The sequence below is a fragment of the Stegodyphus dumicola genome, chromosome 7 (assembly GCF_044657685.1).
Source record: "Stegodyphus dumicola isolate Sdum_Otavi_A_Nest chromosome 7, ASM4465768v1".
Classification (NCBI taxonomy): domain Eukaryota; kingdom Metazoa; phylum Arthropoda; class Arachnida; order Araneae; family Eresidae; genus Stegodyphus; species Stegodyphus dumicola.
This window is the reverse complement of record NC_140774.1, coordinates 207,879,479-207,906,430: the sequence shown is the minus strand read 5'-3', so window position 1 is coordinate 207,906,430 and position 26,952 is coordinate 207,879,479. Positions and strand designations below refer to the sequence as shown.

At 35.1% G+C, this 26,952-nt stretch overlaps 1 long non-coding RNA gene across 2 annotated transcripts in view; it reads left to right on the top strand.

The window, feature by feature from the left end:
- LOC146996618 (uncharacterized) overlaps positions 1–26,952 on the top strand; it is a 115,994-nt gene that overhangs the window by 32,927 nt on the left and 56,115 nt on the right. The window contains exons 1-2 of one of the 2 annotated variants that reach the window (XR_015042352.1): positions 7,978–8,105; positions 25,306–25,388. This is a non-coding gene — a long non-coding RNA (uncharacterized LOC146996618). Of the gene's footprint in view, positions 1–7,977; positions 8,106–25,305; positions 25,389–26,952 lie in introns of those variants that run through there. The other variant, XR_015042351.1, reaches the window with a different exon arrangement.

The following is a 26,952-nucleotide window of genomic DNA, read 5'->3' as shown; positions in this document are numbered from 1 at the left end:
ATTTCTGGCAAGAAATGAGAAATATCGTCTGCTACTGTTAAGTTTACTTTTCTTTCTAAATGCCGCATGCAAACAAGCTGCAGATTGAAGAATATGTTTATACGCTTTCCGACGAGAAATATTCGTAGGTACTTACCGTGTCTTCGCAATAACTGTAATAGTCACCAAATCTTCAGAATGTGTCAAACTTTGGTAACCATGCGCTTAACCACTCTTCAAGTAACCATTTTTATATCAATCATTCAGTCAAGCAACGTTTCCACATTTTAGTATGTGTTCTTTTTGTTGTATTCTAAGTTCTAACGGTTTTTATAAACAAACGGTGATATTTTTTTCCTTAAACTTTGTTTTAAAATATGTGCTTGTGGAATTTACGAGTAATGGAAGGAACTTAAGTAAAATTTCTGCAGTAATACAGGATTTTGCCCCAAAATCTGTACAGAACATCAAAGAGACGCGTTGCGAAGCTTGCGCACGAGTCTGTGCAATTCTCTGATGTTTCTTAAGCAAAAACAGATCGCTGTTACTGACGGAAAAGAATATCGCAAAAAGAAGTACGGAAAGATTTGGAGACGAATGTAAGTTTTTTACTTTTAAATCAATTATGAAATGCTTAGTTAACAATTAAAGTTTACTTTTAAAATTTCTGAAATGTGTTGACTTTTCATATGTTAATAATGTTTGTCAACTTAGATAAATATTGATAATTTGGGAATTGTTTTTAAAAAATATCACCAACGTTTAGGGGCAAAATGAATACAAAACAATTTCCTGTAGAATTCTTTCCGCGAAGGTTTCTTCTGTCATTACGCAAATAGCTCTAACATCTTTCGTAATCATATATTAAACCTAATATAAAAATGTTTGAATTAAGGTTGTTTAAATGTGTCAAAATTTATTATATACAATTAGCAAAATCAATACGATAAGTGCTTATAAAATGTATAAAGCTGATGCAATCTGTTTTTGTTGTTCAAAGAATTAAGCAATTATTATATGAAGTGTAGCGCGTGTAGATTTACAAAGATTGTATAATGAAGATTAAGTAAGAATGTTTTCTTCAATTTTATATTTTTCACGAAACTTGGTATTAAAGTTTTGTAGACGCTATATGTTTTATGATAAAAGGTATGAAATAGCACGCCATGTGCTTTTGAGGAAAGAAATCATCCTTGTTATAAAATATTCAAAGCTTAGGCTCCTTATCTAGGCTCAGTATTTTCCCCAATACTTGAAAGTGCACTCTTCGTAATCAAGATTCTAAGATTGCATGTTCAACGGACAAATATAGAAGTATGAAAAATAAAGAACTCATTTTTAGAAGAAGTGCATTGCCATGAGCTGCTAAATTTGTGGCTTTCCGTTTGGTTGACAGTTACGCTTGCCGGCGAAAATTCGTCCAAACGATGATGCGATAACTTTTTTCTAGTCGGGTCAAAAAAGTGTCACTCTCGGATTCTTTTTACTGTGAAGTTTTGTTTATAAAGCAACATAAAAAGACCGGATAGTAAGATTAAACAAAAGAGAATAGAATGACTTTAAACACCGTTCACCGTACAATAAAATCAATCTCATTTTTAATAAGTGCTTTTCTTCCCCTTTTGGCTTACTTGTTTATATGTAGTGTGTGAAAGTATATGCAAAAGTTATTACAGTTAAGTATTACAGTTAAAAATTATTAAAGTTATTACTAAATGTTATTACACATACAGTGTCTCCCAAAAGTGTTCGTACACTTAAAGAATTTGTTGAAAACGTTGTAGCCTGGAACTGAATTCGAATGTAAAGGCCAATATTTTTTCATATCACCTCCATGTGATTTTGAATAAAACTAAACTTTTTTTAATACCGACTTAATTTCTTTTTCTAAAACTGAAAAATATAAGAAGGCGCAGATAAAAGCATGCCACAAAAGTTATCGTACACCGAAATATTTTCGTAAAATTTCATAAATAAAAATTATTGTCTGCAACTTTTTTTTTACCCCTTCAAAGGACTATTCATTTCGTTTTGGCATTTTCAGTTAGTTCACTATGAACGTCAGTTCACTTTTCAAATTGTTTCCACCCAATATTATCGCCCTATCTTATATTTAAAGAAATTAGATAATGAAGAATCTGCATGTATGTATGTTTCTTGCATTGAGAGAAAACAGCGGTACCTAGAGTCATCTAATTTTGAACAGCGTAATCCTCCACCGAATATGGGCATCTGGAAGTCCTAATTTGGAATTTGTTTTATTATCGATTTCATATTTTGCAACACTTTAACGAATTTTTAATTAACAGACTCAACGATTTCAAAGCGAGCAATGACAACACTGCACAAGGGGGGGGGATATCTCCAGCGCGCAAAGGTTGATTCAAGTATCGGAAAATCTAAAGATATGTTCATTGTAAAATTATTTTGCGATTTTGTCGTTGAATTGAATTTTATGACTTTAGTGCGAAGAACATGATGTTTAATAAATAAAGGTAACGCACAAAACGTTAAAAAAGCGCCCTTTTCAACGTTACGTAAAATCTGAGACCTCCAGATTTTTTTTAAATTAATTTATTTTTTAATTTTTGCAGTTTGATGACGTTTAAAAACTCGCTTGTCTTTATTCTTTGCTTGCTTGCTTCGTTATATTTTATTTAATATTTAAAAAGTGTCGTAGTCGTAAGGAAACAACAAATGTCATACGAAAATGGACAATTTTTTCATCATAAGAGGTGGAAAATCGATCCGGGATATCGCTAAATTAGTACATTTATCCCATTCTACGACGCAGTATATGATAAAACGCTTTAAAAAAATCGGATCGAAAATAAAGTAAGAAGAGGTCGTCCGGCAAAGTTAACGTGATCAGAGATTTGTAATTAGAAAATTTGTGAAGAACTCACGTTTGAGTGCTGTAGAGATTTCTACAGAATTTATTGAAAACTTTTCTACTTCAGTTTCATCTGAAACTGTTCAACGAATACTTAGATCAGCTCATTTACATGGAGGCTTTACTCGATGAAAATTTTTCGGTAAGTGAAAAAAATAGAAAGATTATATTCATTCGCAAATTCAATGGTAAATAAGCCCGAAGCGTATTCGAACCATGTCTTATTTGCAGATGAAAGCAAATTTAACATTTTTGTTTCCGATGGGCATATAAGTGTATGGAGAAGAAAAAATGAGAAACTTAATCCCACGAACATGGTTGGAACAGTAAAGCATGGCGGTGGGAGTGTGGGTGCATGTCAGCATCAGGATTAGATAGTTTGGCACTTATTGATGGCATCATGAACCATGCTCTTTATTTAAATATATTGGAAGATAATTTAAAATTACCCACCCAAAATTTGGGTATTGGAAACAACTTCTTTTTATCAGGGTAAAGATCCTAAGGGCGTGGCCATCAACGTTTGCCTTTGGTGCGCCTAAAATTGTCCACTAGTTCTGAAAGCACCACTTCAGTAACTTGCGATGCAGATATTACAAAAAATATATAGAAAAAAAAAGTCTGAAAAGTTTCAGATTTTAAATTACGTCCAAAGGGGCGTTTTTTTAACATTTTGTCTGTTATCTTTATTTTATTAAATATCACGTTCTTCGCACTTAAACCATAAAATTCAGTTCAAGAGCAATATCGCAAAATAGTTTTCAATTGAGCATATCTTTAGAATTTCCTATAGAGTCTCGCGCGCTGGAGATAAAAATGTTTTTTCTGTACAACGTTGCCATGGCTCGCTTTGAAATTCTTGAGTTTGTTAATCAAAAATTCGTTAAAGTTTTACAAAATATGAAATTGATAATAAAACAAATTTCAAACTTGGCCTTCGCACTAGGATTACGTCATTCAAAATTATATGGCTCTATGTACCGTGATTTTATTACAATGCGAGAAATATACATACATTTATGCAGATTTTTCATTATTTAATTTCTTCAAATATAATGCAGGACTCTAAGAATGGGTGGGAACAGTTTGAAAAGGGAAACGGACATTTATAGTGAACCAACGCAAAATGACAAAATGAAAGCGATAATCCTTCAGGCACAAAAGCCCCTTTGCAGTAATAAAATTAAAATAAATCTGGTCAGCTCTATGCCCAGACGTTTGAAAGATGCCATAAATGCTGCAAGGTAACCCACAAAATGTTAACAAAAATACTACATATGTGCAGATTTCCTTAAAGAATACAAAGAGGTAAATTTTCTGTTACTTTTTGATTATTAATTTTCCCAAACAAATTTTTCTGTGTTCATAAAATAACTAATGTATTTTTGCTAAGCGAAATTTATAGATGTTATTAAAAACTTCTCATTCTCAAATATTCATTTTTATTAATGAACAAAGCAATATTTCACTGAAACTCGTAAGTGTACGGACACTTTCAGGAGCCACTGTATGAATTAGAAGAAAACAATTTTATTCAATAAAATTTATTTGTTGCAAATTTACATTCACAGCAGACGATTAAAATGAAGTAATTTTTCTGTGTTATAAAAAAGGGTACATATGTGTTTTTCTGTAAAAAGTACAAATATGTTAGAGTGTACTGTACATTTTGATTTGTAGTGCTTCTAAGTGATCGCTCATTTTCATGAACTGAAATGCCACCAATGTCTGTATTAATTTTTTAATATTAATATACTTATAATTAAAGTAAAACAGAACTCCGCTAAAGTACTTACACTCTGTAAATATCAAGATGCGGTCTATTAGAAGTTTTCTTAGGAAAGGTTGCTTAATTCTTTCTATATTTTCTCTTCATTAAATATACAAGATATAGATTTGATCCTTGCAGAGCCCACACCCTTGGCGCGAATGAATTTGGTTACAGCGCGCATCGATGTGTACATGGACAAAGGAAGTGTGCAATGCCAAGATTGTGCAATTCTCTGATTTTTGTTTAAGTGAAAATAGGTCGATGCGTACATGGATACTGAGTTTTTGCAATTGTTTGATTTGTTATTTTCAAGTTGGCAATTTTGAGAAACGCGCGAACCAGTGCGAACTTTCCCAGTTTATTGCCAAGGGTGTGGGCCTTGCTAGGATTTTACTCAAGCTATGTAGGGGATGACTGAAAAGTTTAACTTAAAAGTTTTCTGATAATTCTGAATTATTCTTGATTCCAAACGTTCAGCAATTAAATTCGGTAGTTTCCCGCTTATCTCCTCGCAGTATCGTATAAGAACATATAATATGATACGATAGCACTCGATAATTAATAAGACAATGAAAAAATTAGAAGTGACGTTGCTAATGTCATTTAGTGTTTATTTCACATGGAAACTGTTTGCCTATTGCCGGCAGCCATACATTACATCGCCACGTTATCCTTTCTTCCCTGATATATAGATTCATAACATGAATATTTGAATATTTTCGATTACTTGGAAGAACTTCACGGGGAAAGTGCAGAATCACCCACTGCTTGGCGCGTTTTTATAAGAATTGCACATACTCGGTATCCATGTACACATCGACCACTTTAAAAAAATTAATATTTAATTAAATTAATATTTAATTAAATTAATATAATTTTTAATTTAATTAAATTTAATTAAATTAATAATAAATTTAAAATTTTAAATATAACATAACCTTCGAAGGTTATGTTATATTTAAAATTTTAAATTTAAGTTATGTTATATTTAAATTGTTTGGTGTTCCATTTAAATTCGCAGTCGATTATTTCTGCGTGGGGTGTACTGCGTTAACCATGAGGCCGATTATTATCGGCCAGGAGGGTTGCAGCATACTCGTAAACTAAACTAAACAGCTTATATAGAAGTTTGCTGAACCCCTATGGATCGTGGGGGGGAGGGCGATCGTGCGTTCTGATATCATTTTCCCGGCAGAACTTGCGTTAAAAGTTGGTTAAGAATTTTTGGAATTTTGAATGTAACGCATACATTTGCTTACTACGTTTAGTTTATTCTTAACTCTTTTTCTCTGGATTACCTGATTAATTATATTTGGTTTATAATTCAGTCTAATATGTTCATGTGTTAATAACTAAAATTAGAAAAACTTGGACAACATGGTCTTCATGCGAGAATCTCGTTTATTTCTTTAGTGTAATGTATTTCAATGTGAGTTAAAAAAATTATCTCTCCATAAGAAAATTTCGAAGAAATGGTGGTAAAAATTCAGCTATTATTTCCAAACTGATTTTTTTTATTGCTCTCTATCTAAATACCATTCTAAATACCATCATAGAAATTTTTACAGAGTTTTTATTTTTAAATATATTTGTGTGCCCCGATAAAATTTTGACCATTACTTTTTTGTTTGCACGCGAAAAGTGCAAAATTTAATATTTTTTTTATTTTTAGTTCATTTCAAAATTTCTCGGTTTCGTTCGTCTCTACGATATTCCATTTAATAAAAAATAATTCAGAATTAAAATTTAATTATTCTTTCAAAAAGTGTGTGAAGTCTTGTTCTACGCGAATACTTCTTTGATTCGCTGTTAAGTCTTCTTTCTTTTCAGCAAGACCATTGGCATTCAGAGGTTTGTCAGAATGTTTCTGGTTTTATTCGGCCCGAAGTTTGGAACATTTTTCTATTATATAAGCCATGGGGACGAATTTGTTAGTTTCCTTTTTGATTTCTAGCTTACCAAAGGTTATTATGGTCCAAATTTAAAAGCTTGATAAATGAAATGTTATTGGTGATAGAAGAGCTGCTGGCTTGTTTTTGAAATCAGAGCTTTCATAAACCAACATAATGAAAGCCGACTAGAGCTACAGTGGCTTAGAGTTAAAAATATGAGGTTTACAGTTGATCTAGAGATTTGTTTAGTCTGGCTGTGAATGAAGTTGTTAGCTGCACATAAGTTTGTGGAGGATTCAGATCTATCTGCAACTCTTGATAAAGGTAGCACTTAGTTAAAAAAAAATAAAGGTAGCACTTAATTTGATAAAGGTAGCACTTAGCTAAAGGAAAAAGTTCTTTCCCATTTGAGCTTTCGTTTAGTTTAGAATTCGAAACTCTTCTGCTGAATTCGAAATTCTGCAGCATTGCATCGTCGTTATCGACAATCACGCTATTTGTTTCTTATGTGTCACTAATCTATTACTAGCTGTAATCGAAAATTCTGAGTTAAATAACTTCCTTCTTTTAGTCAAGAGAGTGGTTTGGTTGAAACCAGCAGTAAGATAGCTAACGTTTTTCTGCCGGAGAGAGCGTCTGCTCTCCGAAGATGTTGTTGTTGGCTGTTAGCTCAGCGTGAGTTCGGAGTACTGAGATAGCTCCGGGTAGCTTTCTCTTGAACTGCGCTTTGCATTGCATTGTGTTTAACATTCATAGTACTTTGAAATGCAACTACTGATTGTACTCTGTGATATCGTGAAGAGTTGTATGACTATCTTTGTAGAATGTTCCAGATTTCTGAAACGTTTCATTCGATAAAATAAATCTTATCAACCTTTCATCGGAGATGTGTGCATTCAACCCATTACGAACCCGTATGCACTGTAACAGCTTTAAATAGTATTAAAATCTTGTAGTTTAAATAATTTAAATAGATGAACATTAATGTATTTGTGAATGGCAATATTTGAAACCAGACTCGAATGCCACGTGCGACTTTCGATGAAGAATGTAATTTTATTTTTAAATGTTAGTATTCTTTCTTCTTCTTGTTTTGTATGTCGCCATTTTGAGTGCTAAATAAAGTTTTTTCTGTGTTCCAACATTGGAGTTGCTTCATATTGCCAAAGAAGTATCACAGCACTCAACAATATATTTAAAAAATAGCGAAATTGTAAGTACAGTCAATCAATTTAATGAGAGACAATAACTACAGTTTGAAATGTTTTGAAGGTGTGATACGGCTCTTAGAATCTAAGCTAAGGGAAGCAGGACTGTTAGCATAAATTTAGGTAATTTTTCATAATGAAACTCAAAAACATAAAAGCGAACGTGCACCAAAATATATATTGGTGAGAGAGAAAGCAAAGGTCGGGGTATTCGATTCTCACCTTAGCTACCTGGCCAAAGGTACTTGGCTAAAGGTCTAATTCAGTTACTTTCTCTTTCAGGTAATGTGTTGAAGTATTGTTCGTGTTTCTCCTTGCCTAAATAGGTAAGCCTGATGATTGAGGACTGATGATGATTCTATGTAAGTTAATTCTTTCAATACTTCAATTTTTTTAATGTCTGTGAAACTATCTTTAATTGGTGTTCTACTTAAGTTAAGCAGAATTCTCACACATGTTAAATACAGATTCCGTAGTTATTTTGACTTCTAATTCTTTGATTAAAACTGCGCTCAATAGAGGAAACGTACACATGCATAAGACAGCAGTTGATTATGAGACTGAGTAAGTTAATAAGCTTGAGAAAATTGCCCTGTGAAAATGCTTCTAAAAATTGAAATTCTAGAATTGAAATATTGTAAGATTCCACTGGCATAAAGTGTTAAAACTTGTTTTTGAAAATACAATTTACAAAATTTAAAAGAATAACTGTAACGAATAATTATGTAAAAGAATGTAAGTTTATATAATACGTATAATAACGTGCATACATATAATAATGTAAAAGAAACAGTTTATATAGAGAAGTTAGCCGACGAAAATTATTCAGCCTGTAAATTTAAAATAGAACCAACTTTTGATAAAATAAAGTTTAGATTCTGTCGTATTCGAAGAAAAATCCGAAACTGTTTCTGATACTTAGTTGAAAAACGACCGTAAAGCTAAAGCTTTAATGTGCCTAAAACATTTTAGATTCGCAAATCATCCACGTTTTCATAGTAAATCTGCAAAAGACGTATGGCAGAAGTTAAAATGTGTTCATGAACGTGTTAATTTAACGGACACTCTTCTTAGAAAATTATATTCTATTAGATATTAGGAAAGTTCTAAAATGTAGGAACGTATCAAAGGAGTTCTAGAATTGGCTGAAATGCTGCTTAGTACAGGTGAAGCGATTAAAGAAAATAACTTAATAGCAATATTACTATGCTTCTTACCAAATTCATACAACTCTTTAATAACCGCAAATCGGAAGCTGAATTGTCGATAGAATGTTAAAAATAAATTAATAGATGAGTACTGTAGGCGTGTGGAAACTAAGCAAGTTCAAAAATACGATTCAATTGCTTTGAAAGGTAAAAGCGAAAATAAATCAAAGCATTATGTTACACGATATTGTACTTATCGTAATAGAAATAATCATACGATAAATGACTGTTTTAATTTAAAACGCAATGCTAGAACTTCCCCGAAAACAGATGTAAATAACAGTAAGGTAAGAAGTTATTCTCAAAGTTATAAAAGTAATGCAGGGCAAATAGCAAATACACAACGTGTAGAAAACATAAAAGAAGTTAAAGAAAATAAGAATCTTAAAAGTATTGAAACTGGAAAATCACAAGTGCAGTTTAATCAAGTTCTAAAAGTGGAATATAAACATGAAAACTCACGAACGTAGAATGGGTTATCGACTCAGGAGCCTCAACTCATATGACGAGTGATGAGTTTTTTTCTCTCAGTTAAATGATTCTAATAAGCAAATTGTAACTGTAGCTAATAGTACTAAATTAAATTCTTATGGTATTGGTGAGGGTTATTTTAAAGTTCAAACTTTAAAGCATCAGGTTACCCAACTAAAATTATAAAATGTACTAAATTATAAAAAAATGTACTGCATGTACCAGGTTTAGATTGTAATTTACTTTCTTTTCAATCTGTTACGAATAAAGGTTGTATTGTTACATTTGATAGTAGTAAGTGTTACATAAAGCATCCCCCCGGGGGTCGACGTAGAGAACTCTGCGAAGCTACTGGCTAGGATCTGTACCTAGGCAGTCTCGGCCACGGGGGTATATAATTTATGAACTTGGCGGTTCCCGATGGTCCATGGGGTAGGTTTATACTTGCTCTTCATGGGCCGGGAGGTGTAAGACCCTTCCACCAGGGTATTGGTAGCCAAATAGCAAACTGGGCCATTGAGCGTCTGGTCCCTGCTGTCCTTGGTATTCCATGTAAAAGCCTAAGGAGAGGGGCATCCCGTGTAGGACTGGCAGGTAGCCCAAATTAACGGCCGGTCATCGACCCTAAGTTTCCATCTCCCACCCCACCGTGGTCTCGGTCCGGCCGGGATGGTGGTCTTGACCGGCCCGTGTTTAGCGGTGGGCTTTTAATCGTTGAGCGATTAATAGAGGGTACCATAAATTTGTTGGTGTCTCGGGGGTGTGGGAGCCTGGGCCCAGCAGGAGTGTTTCAAGTCATCGGTGGGTGACGCTTTCGGGATTTTTCCCGTTCCCAGAATGTGATTGGGTTCACGAGCTGCGGTAAAAATCCTAGTTAGTTAGTTACATAAAGCATAACAATGTACTCATAGCCCACGGCAATGCTCAACAAGATTTATATAAATTGACAGCGAGCTCAATTGACGAGGATACATAGCTAATGGCATTTCATGCTGTAACACAAACTGCATACTGAAATGGCATCAAACATTAGGCCACAGAAATATAGATGCGATAAAAACACTCGAGAAAAATGATTTGGCAGACGGTATTAAACTTAATAAATACACTCATGGTGTTGAAAGTTCTATTTGTATAAAAGCGAAACTAACAGATAAACCTTATCTAAAAATCCACTAGATTTAGTGCACATAGATGTGTGTGGGCCAATTGAAGTTAACAGCTCAGGAGGAAAAAACGATTTCGTAACCTTCATTGATGACTATTCGCGTTATACTCAAATTTATTTTATTATTTCAAAGGATGAAGTATTCGACAGACCTTAGATAGTATAAAGCATCGACAACAAATAAATTTAGAAAGAAGATAAAAATTATTACATCTGAGACTACTGTAATGAAACTACTGAAAATTACTTAAATAAACTTGGTATTTTTGATCAAACTTAACTTCCTTATTGTCCGGCACAAAACGGCGTCTCAAGATGGAAAATTGCTCTATAATAGAAATGACTAAAGCTATGATAATAAATTCCAAATTACCAAAAGGATTCTAGGCTGAAAGAGCAGCCACTGCCACCTATCTCCAAAATAGGTTGCCAACTAAAGCCACAGATAAAACACTGTATGAACTGTGGAATGGTAGAAAACCAAACTTAAGTTACTGAAGAGTATTTGGCTGTAAAGCCTTGTGGCCGAAACCGCTATGCAAAACCTGGGTTGTGACATCAGGTTCAAAACAAAACACGGCATAAAAATTTTATTGAACGCAAAAAAAAATGGCTACATACAATTCTGCAGAGAAAAACCTATCTAACTCAAAAATCAAATTCTATACATTTTACGTGCGAGAGCAATTCGTGGCTCTCGAGCTTGCGTTTTTAACATTGCCAACGATTTAATTAATTTAATAAAGACTATTTTAACAACTATTGAAAACGTATTCGTAAGTTTAAAAAAAAAATAATTTTCAGCTTGTTCTCACGAGACATCCTTGTCCATATAAATCTTCAGTCTCTTCTTCTTTTATGTAACCTTATCACAGCTCCTCCCCTCATAAAGAAATTTTTGACTATGGAAGGAAAAATTCTAAATACATTTCACTGCTTTCAAAACACAAGTGGTAACCATTTAAATGATAACAGAGAAGCCAGTTACATTACCCTGCACTTATTTCTAGATAACAAAATTGCATAAATACAACAAAAAGATTTAAATTTTGAATCTGAAAGTACCTTTTCAGTTTACAAAATGCTAATACGTAACACAAAACATTTGATTCTAACCATTTTGAATAAGAAACACACAATGCAAACAAATTTAAATCTACAAAAATATAATTTCAAAACGCTACAAAAATCATTTTTCAAACAACAGTTTACAGAACAAAAAGGATTGACTCCTCCATATACTTCATATGCTAAAGTTCCTGCTGTCCGTAGATCTGATGTCGAATAATTAATCACTGAGATAGGACACTCTTCAACATTTACAACTATATTTGGATGAGGTCCCAATTTCTTTTTCCTGACATTATGATTTGTCAGTTCATCCAAAGAAAACTCGCCAATGGCTGGTAATGTCTCCTTATACATTGTACGCCATATAGCATATGCATTTTATTCAGCATTATAATTGAACATCATTTTTACAGCAAGGTTATTTGGAAGCAATTTCTCAGAAGAAAACGTCTTGATAGAAGTGGGTTGTGGGTTTTTCGAATATCGAATTCTGCAGATCTTGTGTTCCTTCAGTATGCGATATAATAAATTTTGTTTGGTGTTGAACATTATCATGAGTTTCTGTTGCTTGTGCTTCCGAGAATTCTGCTGGCGAAACATCCACAAGGATAGCCCTTTCTTCTATACTGATGTCTGGAATTTTAATGGCCTCCTCTGTATTACTAGTTAATTTCCTTACTTCCGAAAGCTCATTATTCACAACCATTTCAATTTCTATCTCTTCTTCCAATCTGAAATCAGTCTTCTGCAGTCTCTCTCTCTCTCTAAACTCCTGCGCGCATGCGTCTGACTACGAGTCTCCACAACATTCAAGAGAACTGGTCGTTTCCTAATTTCCTCAATCAACTGTGCAGTTTTATTCCCTAACAAATAGTACTCTTTATCTAACTCTACCAGAGTAACCGCTGCCTTTGTAGTGATCACACCAAAATCACCTTCAATGGTGACTTTCGCCAAAGGTAAACATTTACATTCTGTGTCCAAAGGCTGTTTCATCCATACAGTTTCCCCTAATAAGTCATTAGTATCAATCCAAGTACTATTACGCAGATCTATACCAGCTCCAGTATCTCTCAGATATTCTCTCTCTATCCCATTAATTAACGCTTTCTTGAAATACGGCTCAAAACATTTTCCTAAACTCTCTGTTCCTAGATTATTCACCAGATTAGCCTTATTCTTTTCCAGCGAAGGACAGTTAGGTCGGATATGTACGTCCTTTCCACATTGGTAACACCTCATTTTCCGCTTTTTCTCGAAACCTGCTTCATTGAAAACTTGCTTTTTTTAGGAGCCTCCACTTTTCTATGCTCCTCTGATTTAATTCTTTGATGACCACTACTTTTCTGATTATAACTACAGTTAGAATTTACATACCGCTCTCTATCTTTCTCAAATGGTTTCTTTAACCCCGCTCTCTGTTCTAACTTCCTCGTATCTCTTCGCAAAGCCTCATACTTGTCGCATTTCTCTGCTAAAATGGAAGCTGTTTTAAATTCTTCCCAATTGTCTAAATAGTACTCTCTTATTTCTAGAGGGACTCGCCGCTTAATTTCAGTGAGCATAAGTTCCTTAAGACTTTCAAAATCTTGAACTTCTACTGAATCCAACCAACTCTCTAAATACGCTCTCAATTCATACACTAAATCCACCCATAACATTCCGTTTTTTCTAGAATGTTCTTCAAATTTTGTTTTTAGTGCCCAAGAACTAAGCTTGAATCTCTGCATGAGTAATTTCTTAACATGCTGATAATCATCTTCTTTATCCGCTGGTTCTTTCACTATTAACTGGGATACATCGTAAGGTAATAAAGGAATTAATTGCGAGACCCAATCAATCTCATTAACGTTCTCTTTTTGAGCTTGTTTCTCAAATATCATAAAGAATAATGAAATATCTATATTACTCGGTTCAAAACGCGGTACTAGGTCTTTCAAATTAACCTTTTTTTCTCTAGATTGTTCAACTTTCAAAACTGTGGAAGCTAGGCTATTAGTCATCATTCATTCCACATTCATCAGTTTTAACTTTTCCAATTCAAAAACTCGCTCTGATCTCTCTTGTTCACGTTCCCGTTCTGCTCTCTCTTGTTCACGTTCCCGTTCTGCTCTCTCTTGTTCACGTTCCCGTTCCCGTTCTGCTCTCTCTTGCTCGGCTTTTTCTTCTGCTTTTCTCTGCTCAGCCGCAGCCCAAATTCTTGCCGCGTATTCTTTCGCAGCTTCTTCATAGTCCTTGGCATTTAGAATAGCCTGCCTAATTTCTCTTACTCTATTTGCCTGAGTCACATTTGTTTCAAACTCCTCCGCTAACTCCAGTAGCAGAGTTTTAGTAAATTTCCTCATTAACTCACCCATTATGGAAAATTAAAGAAAAATAACCTACCCCGAAAAACAGTAACACAAAAACAACAGGTTTATCTCTCCAAAACTGAATAATTCCCTAACAATTCTGAACAAAAATTGCCTTACAACGCTTAATGATAATACCTATGCCTACAAACAAAGCGTATATGAAAAAATGCTAATTAAGAGGCAACCTTTTCCTGCTCTATATCCAAAATAAGCCTAGTTTCGAATAACTGGCATAACTTCTCCAAAATCACAAAAATGGTACTCACCAATTTTGAAGACGCCTTTCTCTGCTAAAATGGAAGCTGTTTTAAAGCTGGAATGCTAAATGGAAGCTGTTTAAAAAGATTGACTCTCCTGGCACTACTTGGATATTCTTCCGGGAAATTTCACTATTTTGCGGCACTAGATCACGCTTCCGCCGACGTTCCCTTCTGACACACTGTCACTTGTCACTGAAGAGGCTTCACCACGCGAACTGTCCTTGCACGCAAAATTAGATCTTCTTGAGGAGAAGAAAGTCTTGACTGTTTACATAAAACTCGAGTTCACAGGCGAAAAAGTCCGTTCCTAAATTTACTCTCAGGAACAATCCCTAAAAGCTGCCACCAACTTTTAATATTTACTGTTGTGGTTTAGTGGCCGAAACCGCTATGCAAAACCTGGGTTGTGACATCAGGTTCAAAACAAAACACGGCATAAAAATTTTATTGAACGCAAAAAAAAATGGCTACATACAATTCTGCAGAGAAAAACCTATCTAACTCAAAAATCAAATTCTATACATTTTACGTGCGAGAGCAATTCGTGGCTCTCGAGCTTGCGTTTTTAACATTGCCAACGATTTAATTAATTTAATAAAGACTATTTTAACAACTATTGAAAACGTATTCGTAAGTTTAAAAAAAAAATAATTTTCAGCTTATTCTCACGAGACATCCTTGTCCATATAAATCTTCTGTCTCTTCTTCTTTTATGTAACCTTATCACAGCCTATTATTATGTGAAAAAACAAAAAGGCGGAAATTCGCCAACAAAGCGCAAGAAGGAATATTCGTAGGATACGATTTTTATGAAGCAAAGGATAACAGGATTTATGTAATTGGAAGGAAAATAATAGTAAGTAGAACTGTTAAATTTTCAGAAAACTCACCTATATTTGACAAACATGTAGAAACTAATGCTGAAGATTTGGAATTAATTCATCTCGACAACTCTCAAAACGATGAAAAAAATTATGAAGAAATGTCTATTTGTGATGACTTTACAGAAGATTCAAAATGATCTGAAGAGTTAATGTAAAGAAAATGTGGAACGAAGGGTTTCTAGTAGATCAACCAAAGGGGTTCCACCGGAAAGATTCTTCTGCAAAGCAGAAGACGAAGAATCGACATTATCTCAAAATAAAGATCCAGAAAGCTTTGAAGAAATTCTAAACTTACCAAAATGTGAACAAGAAGCTTGGATCAAGGCGACGGGAAAAGAAATAAACTCTCTAAAAGAAAACGAAATTTATACAGATTTACCACCAGAAAAACATGTAGTAGACAGCAAATGGGTGTTTAAAACCAAATATGTTGAAACTTGTAAAAATATAAAATACAAAACACGATTAGTAGCCAAAGGATTTACTGAAAAAATACGGCAGTGATTATGATGAAACGTTTTCACCAGTAGCAAAACACACTAGAATTCGATTTTTCTAAGCATGGGCAGCATATAATAATGCCAAGGTACATCAACTAGATATTAAAACAGCGTTTTTGAATGGCAACTTAAATGAAGAAATATATATGGAACAACCAGACGGATTCGTAGTTCCGGAAGAAAGACATAAAGTTTGTAAATGGCAGAAGTCGATTTATGGTCTCAAATAAGCAGCTAGGGGCTAGAATGCAGAAATTCAAATTACATTGAAGAATCTTGGGTTCAGTGAAACTAAAGCAGATCCGTGTCTTTTCACAAAAGAGGATCGTCATCGAAGAATCAATTGAATTGTATATCTTGATTTTCTAATAAGTTCTACAGAAGAAGCACTCATTCTTCAAGTAATTAACGATTTAATGAAACGTTATCAAATAACACATCTTGGTGAAGCTAAATATTTCTTAGGCATGGAAATAAATCGAAAGGAAGATGGAAGTTATCTCTTATCTCCGAAAAACAAAATAAATCAACTAGTCGAGCAATTTCAACTTGAAGAAGCGAAACTCGCTACACTACACCAATGGAAACAAATTATTATAGTCTAAATCAGGAAGAAAATTTCCTAATTTCAAATGAGAAATTTGAAGCTTATTGGAAGTCTTTTTTATATATCGTCTTTCACAAGACTAGATATCACAGTTTCAACTTACATACTTAGCAGAAAGTGTAATAATCACGTCAAAAAGACTGGAATGCTGTAAAAAGAATCATGAGCTATTTAAACACGACAAAGCATTTATCTGTGCAAATTTCGTCGAATGTAGAACCTAATCTTACAGTTTATTCAGATGCTGATTGGGGACAAGATACTGAAGATAGAAAATATCCCCATCAGGAAGTGTAATTTTGTTAGGCAAAAATTGTATTTCGTGGTTTAAAAAAAAATGCGTCTCATTACCCTCGGCAGAAGCTGAATATGTTGCACTATCGCAAGAATTGTTATGGCTATTAAAATTAACAGAAGATTTTAATCTACCCCAAACTCCTAAAGTTTTCCAAAGATAATGAATCAACAATAAAATTGTAGAATCTGAAAAATTTAGTATTGATACAAAATTTCATCATATACGCGGCTTGCATAACAAAGGAATAGTAAAATTTTATCTTTCAACACAGTAATTTCAACAGAGCATTTTTCAGTTGTATTTAATGATTAAATACAATAATTTTAATAATTAATACAATAATTTTAATGATTAAATACCATATTCTTTTCTTGTAATAATTTGCTTCAGCCAGAAGTGTATTTTGCTAATTCATGTTAGAGAGATTTATCTTAAGTTAAATAATTCTCCTGCAAATAATCCCTCAGGGGGCTCACTTTTGTGAGTACGGGTGTGGCAATCCCGAGGTACCCTAGCCCTTCAGGGGATCATCTTCTTGGTGAGACGGGTGTCACGATCCTGGAGCCCCAGTGATCTATCCTCTTTTCCGTCTCCTCTCCTCTTGGCTGGTACTTTTTCCCTTCCCTTCTCCCTTGTGGTTTCTCTCTACGGAGTTTGGGGCTCGTCACGAGAGGCTGGAACAGACCTTGTTTCTAGTTTTCGAGTGGCGAGAAAACTGTCCACGTGTTTGCCGTGCGTGGAGACCCGTGTCGCTGGAAAGGAGGGTCCTGGTAGTTGAGGGGCGAGGTACTGTCCCCAACACACTGCTTTGGCCTCTGCTTCAGCTAAACGGGAGGCACCTTAGTCGTCCTCACGGGTGTCAATCGGCTGGTCACTAGTCCTTGTGTCAGTGGCTTGGGGTCAAGCTCTCGGGAGTACCTGCTTTCGGGAAAGCCGACTGTGGGGCTTCAGTTTGCGTATAGGTCCAGCTAGCCCTAACACAGGAATCTGTGTTCCCTTGTTGGGCTCCGTGGTGGGCGGGGCCGTCGGACCCGAATCATTTTTTCTTTCACTATGGCTAACTCACATATATACTTAATAAAAGATTTCGAGGTCACTCCAGTCACTCAAGTCAATCCAGTCACTCAATCTAGTTCTGAAATGCCTACTGCTAAACCAGTCACTCAACCTAGTACTGAAACGACTACTGCTAAACCAGTCACTCAACCTAGTTCTGAAAAGTCTACTGCAAAAAAATTACGAACAGATACAAATGAAAAAAATCATAATAATAGTCCCCGTTTCCTAGTCATCTCTAGTCCTTCTGGCGAAATGCATAAGATATCTCATTTTGTAATAAACAAATACATCCAGTCTTGTATTGGTGAGCCGAGAAATATAAAGCGTCTCCGCTCCGGAGACTTGCTTATTGATACAATCTCAGCCATCCAGTCTGCTTCTTTACTTCAAATAACTAAACTTGGGCAAGCGAATGTCACTGTAACAGCACATAAGACACTGAATTATTGTCGTGGCGTAATATCGGAATTCGACCTTCTGTACGTTCCTGAAGAAGAGATCGTTTCCGAGCTATCCGACCAAAATGTATGCGGTGCTAGGCGGATCAAGATGCGTAAGGAAGGTAAGTTGATCGATACGAAACACGTGATCCTTACCTTCAACACGCCTGATCTGCCTAAGAATATTAAGGCCGGATATTTAAATTTTCCTGCAAGACCTTATATTCCCAACCCTATGCGATGCTTCCAATGCCAGCGTTTCGGCCATTCTAAGACGTCTTGTCGTGGCAGCCTCACATGCGCCCGATGCTCACAGATTGGCCACGATTCTGAAAATTGTACCGCTGCGCCTTCGTGTATAAATTGCAAGGGTCAGCACCCAGCATTTTCACGCCTCTGCCCAAAATTGAAATCCGAAAAAGAAGTACAGACTCTTCAAGTTACCAGGAACATCTCGTATGCTGAAGCCAGAAAACTAGTTCAAAGCACACAGCTCCAATCAAACAAATCTTATGCCAGTGCAGTTAAAACAACACGTAGCATTGCCACCCAAACATCAATAGGCACGCACACTAAACCAAATAAAACCCAACCAACCACATCCACCAAGAAAACGGAAAATGCAACTCATTTAATACAAAAAAAGAAACAGTCATTCAAAGTAAACCTAAAACTGAAAGTCACAAAATAATTAATAAAAATAGAAGTCCTAGCAATAGCTCTCTTGACGATATGATTTCTGAATCTGCGGATTCAGACGGTATGGAAGTAGAAGAGGGTTTAGAAGTTCCCAGGCATCTACTTCCACGAAAAACCAAACAAGAGCACAGAAAGAACAAAAATCAGTCATAATGGCCACCCTCGTCTCATGGAACTGTCGCGGTTTCCACCGAAATTTGCTGGACATCAAATCTATAATAAATGTGTATCATCCTGTGTGCTTAGCAATACAGGAAACAAATTTGAAACCCGAACATCATGCAAAACTTCGGAGGTTTTCTTTCGTCAGGAAGGATAACCTTGCAGGTGAGCGTGCCAGTGGAGGTGTAGGTCTCCTCTCCTCACTGGATTATCCCTCGAATGTACTTCCTTTGACGACATCCCTCCAAGTTGTCGCTACTCAAATAAATCTTGATATGGTTGTTTCATTTGTTTCTTTGTATTTGCCTCCAAATGAGCACATTTATCAGCAAGATTTAAATAATCTAATAGAGCAGCTGCCTGAGCCTTTTATCATAATAGGAGATTTTAACGGCCATAGTCCACTCTGGGGAAGTAAAGATACAAATTGCCGAGGAAGACAAATTGAGCAGATGATCGAAGATCACAGCCTTTGTCTCCTGAATAATGGGCAAGATACGTACTTCCATGAGCCTTCAAGGACATTCCACGCTCTCGATCTTGCCATCTGTTCACCATCTCTGTTGCCATTTTGCACTTTTAGTGTCGGAAATGACCTGTACAACAGCGATCATTATCCTATTTTTGTGTCTCTTGCACGAAGAGGAGCAAACCCCGTGTCGAGAGTCCCTCGTTTTATCCTGGACAGGGCAGACTGGGAACTCTTCTCTTCCGTTGCAGAGCTGACAGAGGAAATGGTAGAAGGTGTGCATATCGATGACGCTGTTGAAGCTGTTACTAATATTATTATTCAGGCAGCTATGCTTTCGATTCCTAGAATATCAGGAAAAATGTTTAAATATACGAGACCATGGTGGAATCGCAACTGTCATGAAGCACTGAAAAAACAGAAAAAAGCATGGGGTATTTTTCGTAGATATCCTACCCTGCGAAACCTCATAGCCTTTAAAAGAGCCAAAGCAAATGCACGAAAAGTAAGAAGGCAGAACCAGAGGGATTCCTGGATTTCATATGTGTCGTCAATAACATCCTCTACGCCGAGTAAGCGGGTTTGGGAAAGAGTTCGAAAAGCATGCGGAATATATAAAGACCACTCACTTTCCTTTTTGGAAAAAGATGGCCGAGTGATTAGCTCCATAGAAGAAATTGCTAATATTATTGGTGAGACATTTGCTGCCGTTTCTTCCAGCCGAAATTACTCACCTGCATTTCTTTCTATCAAGCAACGCTCTGAGAAAAATCCCATCGCTTTCAACTCTTCCAAATTTGAGCCTTATAATAGAGATTTTACTGTGCTAGAGTTAAAGAGAGCTTTGTTACAGACACATAGGTCGTCTCCGGGTCTCGATGGCGTGAATTACGATATGCTAAAGCATCTGTCCTATAAGTCACTGAATGCCCTTCTCACGCTTTACAATAGAGTGTGGAAGGAGCATACTTTTCCCAGTGCATGGAAGAGAGCTGTTGTAATTCCTATTGCCAAGCCAGGGAAAGATCCAAGGAATCCCTCGAACTATCGGCCAATTGCCCTTACGAGTTGCCTATGCAAGCTGTTTGAAAAAATGGTAAACAGCCGCCTAGTCTACTTCTTGGAAAAGAATAATATTATATCGCCTTATCAAAGTGGTTTTCGAAAGGGGAGGACTACCGTAGATAATATGCTCCTCTTAGAGACATCCATTCGAAAAGCTTTTGTAAGAAGAAGTCACCTAGTCTCGGCATTCTTTGATATTGAGAAAGCTTATGATAAAGCATGGAGATACGGTATACTTCGGGATCTTCACGAGAGTGGCTTGCGCGGCAACCTACCAATTTTCATTCAGAATTTCTTGAATACTAGGATTTTTCAAGTAAGGATTGGCTCTGTTTTTTCAGATATTTTTGAACAGGAAGAGGGTGTGCCTCAAGGCTGTGTGCTCAGTGTAACTCTGTTCAGCCTAAAAATAAATTCTGTATTAAAAGAACTTCCTCCCACCATTTCAGGATCTTTATATGTTGATGATCTACAAATTAGCTGTCGGGGTGCGGATATGAGACATGTAGAGAGGCAGCTCCAGATCGCTTTGAACAGGATCCAGGAATGGGCAAAAAGACAAGGATTTACGTTTTCAAAACAGAAGACTGTGCATGCATTTCAAAACAGAAGAAGTGCATGCATTTTTGTAAAAAGCGAGGTCTGCATCCTGAGCCTGAATTATACCTCAATGGGTCTGTAATTCCAGTTGCATCAGAAGTAAAATTTTTAGGGGTGATGTTCGACCGAAAATTGACTTTCCTTCCTCATGTCTTAAACTTGAGAAAAAAGTGTACCAAAGTTTTAAATATTCTAAAAGTCTTGGCGAACACCTCCTGGGGTGCAGAGCGTTGCTCCATGCTTCGCATTTACAGAGCTCTAATTCGCTCTAGACTGGACTATGGCTCAGTTGTTTACGGATCCGCCCGGTCATCAGTATTGTTAAAACTGGATCCTGTTCATCATCAAGCTCTACGGATCTGTTCAGGAGCTTTCAGGACTTCTCCTGTCCAGAGCTTGTATGTTGACTGTAATGAACCATCACTTCATCTGAGGCGTGAACAATTGTCCCTTCTGCAATATTTTAATATTCTATCCCAACCTGAACATCCCAATAAGCTGTACTTACTTGATGATGTGTGTAACGCTTTATTTGAAACACGTCCATCTTGTGTTCCTACATTTCTTTTAAGAGTTCGCCCTGTCATTGAGGAACTTTCCCTCTCTGATATGCACCCCCAAGCAGTACAGAATTTTGAAATCCCACCTTGGGAAAATGCACAGATTCAGCTTCTTGATGTTTTTAAGTATCATGTGAAGGCAAGCACTAACGAGATTATTTACAGACAACTCTTCGCTGAGCACAGGAACAAATATAGCAGTTATCTTCCAGTTTATACAGATGGGTCCAAGTCAAAAGATCATGTGGGGATGGCATATGTAATTAAAGACCACATGGAGGGCAGACGCTTGCACAATGCTTTCTCTGTCTTAACATCCGAATTAACTGCGATATATTATAGTCTTTTATACATCTCAAGGCTCTGCTACAAAAAGTTTATAATTTATACAGATTCGTATAGTGCTCTTAAATCAATAGAAGCTTTTCCTAATACTCAAAATCCAGTAATAGTGGATATTCTCAAAATACATATAAACTTAATGAATCGTGGATATGAAATCCTGTACTGCTGGGTTCCCGGGCATGTGGGAATAAAAGGGAATGAGCTGGCAGATATCACAGCAAAATGTGCTGTTGAACTGTCCAGTCGTCTCATCCCTTTTGCAGACATCTGTTGTGTTGTGAAACAAAAGATCCGAAAAAAATGGCAGCAACTTTGGGATGTTCAGCTTCATAATAAATTAAGACATGTAAAACCTAGAATTGAGCACTGGGAATTAACCAAAAATCGTAAGGAGGAAGTTCTTTTGACTCGCCTCAGAATTGGTCACACAAGAGTGACACATAGCTACCTTTTAAAAGCTGAAAATGAGCCTGTTTGTTTTAACTGTAATGTTTGTTTATCTGTTCGTCATATTTTAATTGAGTGTCAATGTTTTAATAGGCTTCGCCAGAAATATTTTAATAGCTGTGACTTGCCTCTCGACCGTTTAATCGGAAGAGAGGTCAATTGTGGTTTGTTTTATTATTTGAAAGAGACTGGCTTTTATTACCAAATTTAATTTGTTTTGAAGACTGTGTCTTGAATTTTAATATGTGCTTTTAATTTGTTTTTATATGACTCCATCCTCTGGGTTTGGTAGATTTGTCTGCTTGTTTATTTATTGAATTTTAAATCATCAATTGTAATCATCCCATCTCATGTTTGGCGTGCTATAATCATCTTTGGTTTTTGCGCCATAATTTCTCACTCACTCACTCACTCTCCTGCAAATAAAATTCAGAAAATATTTATAAAATTTATTTTTTTAAAGGAATTCTGCAAACACTTACTATTTCTAGGAGAGCAAATGGATCTTGCATTGCATTGCAATTCTGAAAAAAAAAATGTGTTTTAAGGTAAAAATAATTATTTTTATTCTTTTATTCTTCAGGAATATTAAAATCATATTTTAAAAAAGAAAAAAATCTGAAAGCTTTTTTCAGATTTTACATTTACGCACAGAGGGAAGTTTTTTTATGTTTTGTGTGTTACCTTTATTCATTAAATATCATGTTTTTCGAACTTAAACGATAAAATTCAGTTTAATAGTAATATCGCAAAATAAGTTTAAAATGAGCCTGTCTTTAGAATTTTCGATACACAGTCTCGGGCGCTGGAGATGTTTTTTCCGCAGTACTTCCATTCTTCGATTCCTCGCTTTGAAATCAGAGTTTCTTAATCAACAACTTTTAATGTGGCAAAATATGAAAGAGATAATAAAACAAATTCCGAATTAGGGCTTCCAGATGGCCATATTCGCTGGAGGATTACGAAATTCAAAATTTTATGGCTCTAGGTACCGTTGCTACAATGCGAAAAACATACATACATTTACGTAGATGCTTCATTATTTAATTTCTTTAAATATAATACAGGGCGATAATATTTGGTGGCAACAGTTCGAAAAGTGAATCAACGCAGTGAGTGAATCGACGCAAAACAGTAAAACGAAAATAGCCCTTCTGGGTTAACACCTTTCGGGCTAAACATTACGAAATTTCTTTTTGTTTTCTGTTGAGTAAATAATTCTTGCTTAAAATTTCAAATATTTTATGCGAGGTTGTTGTTACTAATTTCCCTTTTCTTGAAATCAAAGCACGCCCACGAAATTCAAGGTGGTTAGGAGTCAAGATTTGCGCCCGTTGGCAAGAGCCTTTGTCACAAGTGGTTATGTTCTCTGATGCTTCATTAAAAGCTTTTGGAGCGGTTGCATACTTTAAGTACAAGACACCGCATGGCACTTTTAAAATTAGCTTCATGGTTTCTAAACCACGAGTAGCGCCAATTAAAAACGTGACGTTGCCTCGACTAGAATTAATGGGTGCAGAAATTGCAGCAAGAACAGACAAATATTGTAAAAATCTTCCTAAAAATTTAGAAAGATTATTCTGTGGAGTGATTCAACAATTGTGCTACTCTGGATAAAAGGCATGGCATCTAAGTGGAAGCAATTTGTTTCAAACAGAGTATTAGAAATTCAAAAAACTACAGATCCCAGTGCATGGAGACATTGTATAGGTAAAGATAACCCTGCGGACTTGTTAACAGGAGAATTAACTAGTAAAGATTTGCTATCTGCAAAAAATGGTGGCAGGACCCAAAATGGTTATTGTACCAGTAGAATACTTGGCTCCAGCCGAAGAGATTTGAATATGACTCAATAGACCAGGAGATTGAAGCTGAATATAAAGCTTGTGTTGTAAGTAGTAGTTCCGCAATTGTTTCCAAACAGATAATTGATGTTAATAAGTTAATTGCTTATTAACATCAATTATCTGTTACGCAAACTACTACGCAAACTACTGAAGGTGACTTCTTGGGTATTACGGTTTGTTGATGTTCTTTGAAGGAAAACTAGTACAATGGGTCTTCTTACTGCTGATGAATATAATCGTGCTGAACAGTTTTGGGTAAAAGCTGTTCAACTTTTTCCTCCTAAACGAAAGAATAAAAACAACAATATATTCTACTGATAACCATTGCTCATCTGGGAAGTGGTTAGTAATACGACGGCAGATTCATTTTTTGCTTGCCTTTCGACGTTTTGTATCTCGAATAGGGCTTGCTAGGTAAAAACAGAGTCATCGGTTATCAGATGTCGTGTACAACTTTTGCACAGTTTAGAACTTCAGAACTAAAGTTTCATCTTCAGTGTTTACAAATATGTTTTGTGAGTACATTGTTTGTGAGTATTCTCTTACGGGGTCATTGAATAATCTTCTAAAAAAGGTGAATATTGCTTTTTTGAATTTGGATAATGTTATATTTAAATTGCCTAATGTTCCATTTAAATTCTCCCTTGTGTCTGGAACTCGTGTTTTTTTTTTTTTTTTTTTTTTTTTTTTTTTTGTACGCGTGTATACTGTTTATATACAAGTTTGATGAACGCCTGTGATTCATGGAGGGCGAGAAGTTGTTAAAAATAAAGGGATCATGTAATCAGGCGGCGTGATTAACGGTCGTCTGAATTCTTTCCCGGCAAGCCTTGAGGTAAATGTTTATGTAAACGAATCTTTAGAATTTTATGTAACGTAGTTTTGGCTTACTAGGCTAGCTCTTTATTTCTTGTTTCTCGGATTAATTGCACTTGGAGTTTTCAGTATAATGTGTTTTTGTATGTGATGTGAATAAAAAATAAGAAAAAACTGAACAAACATTCTTCATGCAAGAATCTCGTTTAATTTACTTGTGCTATTTTTTTAGCCAGTACAGATTCTAGTTCAGATAAGAAGAAAGTTTTTGGATGCTGCTAAAGAATTTTGTTTGGCAGAAAACACGTAAATAAGGTAAGTGGATATTTCCTTCATGTAGTGCTAAGATGAATTTCCTTTTTTATGTTATTTCATTGTTTGATTTAAAATGTAGTTTATTGAGATTATATATTTTTTGTTGGCTGGTCCTTTGACTTTTTAAGTGAATATAAATCGATGTGTACATAGACAAAGTCAACGGGTGCGCAACGCTCTGATGTTTTTTCAGTGAAAATAGGTTGATTTGTACATGGATACCAAGTTTGCAATTCTTTGACTTCTTATTTTGGACACAATAACACGCCGAATAAATACCAATTCAGAAGTCAAACAACAAAAATCAATTTGTTGATTTTTGTTGTTTGACTTCTGAATTGGTTCTTATCTTGGATTTGTGTAGTAGCGATTTTTGGCGCAAAAATTGCAGCTATACAAATCTAAAATAATAAGTCCAAGAATTGCACAAACTCGGTGTCCATGTTCCGCCAAAAATCGCTAAGGGGCACCCGTAAATATATTTTTAATTTTTTTTATATGATAATGTATCTCGAAGATAATATGATGTAGAAGATAATGATAATGTATACATTGATAATGTTTATCGACTTATGATCATTATGGATTTTATTCGAATTTTTCTATTAATAAGGTGTGAAAACCACGAACTTTCACCCCATGTGTTTTACTTTCTTATGTGTAAAAATATTTCCAAATTGCGCCAAGGTGGTTGCGTTAATATTCAAGTTCCGAATGTGCTATGACTTTAGAGTGAAAAATTTACATCAAGTAAAATGCAATTTAATATAATTTATTTCTAGATAAGTTAGGAGTTTTATATTTGAAAATTAATAACTAGATCATCTCAATAGATTTTTCTTCCTACCGTCATGCAACGATCTAGATTTAAAATTTTTTAATGTTTATTCATAGGAAAGATTGAGAAGCCAATCACTGGGTGTGAAAATTTATAAACTTAAAATCTAGCACTCATAATATAGAATAGTACTTATTTAAAATAATTTTAACAGTTAAGTTATTGTCCGTATTATTATTCATGGCTATAAAGCCATGAATTATTTATACTGCTTTCGTTAAATTGTAAATAGTTTTATACGTATATTAGATATCGAATAAAATAAAAACTATTACTAGAATAGATATTATTTTGTGGGATTATTTCCCGAATTACATTTAAAATCTGGACATGGATGTCTGAATTAACTAATAAAAAAATTGCCTAATCCTTTAATGTATTTAAATATAAACTAGAACTGAATCTCTTAACAAATGGGCAGTTTTAGCAAAATGATAAAAGATCTCAATTTTCAGTTTTTATTTTAAATTCTTGGAATATAAAACTTGTAACTGAAGGAAAAACAAATTAATAAGAAAAACACACTATCAATAATTTATAAATTATTTCATGTGTAACATTCCTAGAGAAATATAAAGTTATAACATTCGAATTTAATATGACAACCAATCCAGACAACTGCATTGCCTTTTGAATAGGAAAAATAAGTGTTTATTCAATGTAAATGAAGGAACTTAATATTTTTCTTTACATAATTATAAATTATAGCAAGTAACCAAGAAAGTT